A 4,034-nucleotide genomic window follows, 5' to 3' on the forward strand; every position below is an offset into this window, starting at 1 on the left:
GAGCCATTCGTTGCGGATGCTATGTTTAAAGGCCTCTAGGGCTTTGGCGTCCGGACAGTCGATGATCTGGTTCTTTTTAGTTAAGAAACTAGTCCAGAATTTCTTGGCAGACTCTTCGGGCTGTTGAACTATATGGCTTAAGTCATCAACGTCCAGAGGTCGAACATATGTACCTTGGAAGTTGTCAATGAAGGCTTCTTTCAAGTCCTCCCAGCTGCCGATGGAATTTTTGGGCAGGCTGTTCAGCCAGTGCTGGGCTGGTCCTTTAACTTTTAGGGGGAGCTATTTAATGGCATGAAGTTCATCGCTGCGGGCCATACGATTATGGAGAATGAAGTCTTCGATCCATACCGCGGGATCTGTGGTTCCATCATATGATTCGAAATTCATGGGTTTGAACCCTTCTGGGAATTCATGTTCCATGACTTCTTCAGTGAAGCAAAGAGGGTGTGTGGCGCCTCTATATCGGGCCGCATCGCGACGTAGCTCAGATGGAGTTCATCTGCGGCTTTCGGCCCACGCATGACTAGGTTTGTCACGTCCGAATAGATAGCCGTCGTCACGTGTCGAGGCACGTCCTCGCGATTAGTAGATCGATCTGGTATGTCCTGATCTATTGTTCAGGTCCTGCCAAAGGTCATATGTATGACCACGAGTTGTTTTACCTCCATATTTGCGATGAGGCGGGTATTGCGCGACGGTGGTATGTGCTCCGGCGCCTCTTCATCGAACTAAGGTAGAAATTTGCACTTTGGGTAGATTTTGGCTAGGCGCTTGAGGCCGTATTCTTCGGCTGCTAGGACAATGGTCCATTTATCGTTGAGCAGATCTTGGTCAGCTTGAAGCTGTTGCTGCTTCTTTTTCAGGCTCCTTGCAGTGGCTATTAGCTGGCGCTTGAAGCGCTCCTGCTCAAGAGGTTCTCAGGCACAATGAAATCTTTATTGCCGAGGCCTGTTTACTGTCCTCCGAGTCTTCGTGCGTGGCCTGTTTACCATGGCTAACTTGCCCATCTTCCCGTTCATCCTGTTCGGCAGTTGCATTAATGGGGTCTTTGTTGTCTTCGGCTCCCTCTCGAGTGTTATCTTCTCCTGTGCCAGTGTTGCTATCTTTGCTGCGGCGTGACTTAGAGCGGCGCTGCTGATGCCAGTGTTTTGATTGTATCTCAGGAGGTTTATCCTCAATTGGATCTTCCTTGTCATCGCCGCTATTCTCTTTTGGTGCATCCACCATGTATACATCATACGAGGAAGTGGCCGTCCAGCGTCCGGTAAACAGCGGGTTTTGAGCCTCTTCCTCTCAGGCATCCTCATCCATACAGTCGATGTCGTCGGAGCCATAATCGAGCATGTCGGTTAAGACTTCGACAGTGGCTATGAAGTGGGAGATGGGTGGGAAGCGAAATTCTCCATCATCAGCCTCTAGTTCAAACCGGATACAATTTGGCTGTGGGCCCCCTGCTAAGATAGTGCTCTTAATGAGTTTAACAAGTCGCCCAAGGGCGAGTGTCGGAAGATGTCCGCGGAGCTGAATTCGATGATTGATGACCGATCAAGCTCGACATATGCGTACACACAAGGTTCAGAACTTGTAGGCGGAGACGAGTCCATGGTTCGGGTGACACAGATGTCGCTTGAAGTTAAGTTTGTGTGCGGCTCCGATGCCGCTGAGTCCGCGGCTTCCGCGGCGGGGTTGAGCTTCACGTCCTTGGATGGCGCGATCTGCTCCGGATCTAAAGTCGGAGCAGCTACAAGTACTATCTCCTGGGTATGTTCCGATGACAGATTTATGTCATGTTCATCATGGTGGCAGGGAGCGGCTGCCGTGGTCTCGAATCCGTCGAAGATCAAGTCTCCACAGATATTCGTGACATAGTTCAAGCTTCCAAATCTGACCTGTGAAAGCACCAATGTCGGTGTCAAAACCGGCGGATCTCGGGTAGGGGGTCCCGAACTGTGCATCTAGGGTTGATGGCAACACGGGACAGGGGACACAATGTTTACCCAGGTTCGGGCCCTCTCTATGGAGGTAATACCCCACTTCCTACTTGATTGATCTTGATGAATATGAGTATTACAAGAGTTGATCTACCACAAGATCATAATGGCTAAACCCTAAAAGTCTAGCATGTCTGACTATGATTATGATGATATTTGTCTACGGACCTAGCCCTCAGGTTTATAAAGACACCGGGGGGATCTAGGGTTATGCTACCTCTTGAGCATGCGTTGGTTTTCCCTTGAAGAGGAAAGGGTGATGCAGCAAAGCAACGTAAGTATTTTCCTCAGTTTTTGAGAACCAAGGTATCAATCTAGTAGGAGACCACGCGCGACTTACCTCGTACCTACACAAACAAATAAGAACCTTGCAACCAACGCGATAAAGGAGTTGTCAATCCCTTCACGGCCACTCGCAAGAGTGAGATCTGATAGACATAATGATAATAATATAAATATTTTTGGTATTTTTATGATATAGATTGAATGTAAAGATTGCAAAATAAAATAGATTGGAAACTTGTATGATGGAAGATAGACCCGGGGGCCATAGGTTTCACTAGTGGCTTCTCTCAAGATAGCATAAGCATTTCGGTGGGTGAACAAATTACTGTCGAGCAACTGATAGAAAAGTGAATAATTATGAGAATATCTAGGTATGATCATGTATATAGGCATCACGTCCGTGACAAGTAGACCGACTCCTGCCTGCATCTACTGCTATTACTCCACACATCGACCGCTATCCAGCATGCATCTAGAGTATTAAGTTCATAAGAACGGAGTAACGCCTTAAGCAAGATGACATGATGTAGAGGGATAAACTCATGCAATATGAAATAAACCCATCTTTTTATCCTCGATGGCAACAATACAATACGTGTCGTTTCCCTTTCTGTCACTGGGATCGAGCACCGCAAGGTTGAACCCAAAGCTAAGCACTTCTCCCATTGCAAGAAAGATCAATCTAGTGGGCCAAACCAAACTGATATTCCGAAGAGACTTGCAACGATAACCAATCATACATAAAAGAATTCATAGAAGATTCAAATATTGTTCATAGATAAACTTGATCATAAACCCACAATTCATCGGATCTCGACAAACACACAGCGAAAGAAGATTACATCGAATAGCTCTCCAAGAGAATCGAGGAGAACTTTGTATTGAGATCCAAAGAGAGAGAAGAAGCCATCTAGCTACTAGCTATGGACCCGAAGGTCTGGGGTAAACTACTCACACATCATCGGAGGGGCCATGGAGTTGATGTAGAGGCCCTTCGTGATCAATGACCCCTCCGACGGAGTACCGGGAAAGGCCCCAAGATGGGATCTCTTGGGTACAAAAGGTTGCGGCAGTGGAATTAGGTTTTCATGGTGCTCCTGGATGTTTGCGGGGTATATGAATATATATAGGAGGAAGAAGTAGGTCGGTGGAGCAACGAGGGCCCCACGAGGTTGGAGGGCGCGCCTAGGGTGGTAGGCGTGCCACCTGGCTCGTGGCCTCCTCGATTGTTTCTTGACGTCCACTCCGAGTCCTCTGGATCCCGTTTTTTCCAAAACTCACGCTCCCGAAGGTTTCTTTCCATTTGATATTCTTTTTCCACGAAACACTAAAATAGGCAAAAAAACAGCAATTTGGGCTGGGCCTCCCGTTAATAGGTTAGTCCCAAAAATAATATAAAAGTGTAAAATAAACCCCATTAACATCCAAAACAGAATATATAATAGCATGGAACAATAAAAAATTATAGATACGTTGGAGACGTATCAGGTTACATAAGGTCGGTTACAGAGAAAGGAATCTTCATATTTGGTCACCAAGCTTGCCTTCCACGCCAAGGAGAGTCCCATCCGGACACGGGTAGAGTCTTCATCCTTTGTATCTTCACAGCCTATCAGTCCGGCCCATGTCTAATAGGTCGGACGCCCGAGGACCCCTTAGTCCAGGACTCCCTCACCCGCCATGGCAGCCAGCGCGAGCACGACCCAATCAAGACCCCAACGATGTATCGATGGCCTCATCTGACCCTCGAGCACG

This window comes from Triticum urartu, chromosome 3A, assembly GCF_056163025.1.
Source record: "Triticum urartu cultivar PI428250 chromosome 3A, HENAU_Tu73, whole genome shotgun sequence".
Classification (NCBI taxonomy): Eukaryota; Viridiplantae; Streptophyta; class Magnoliopsida; order Poales; family Poaceae; genus Triticum; species Triticum urartu.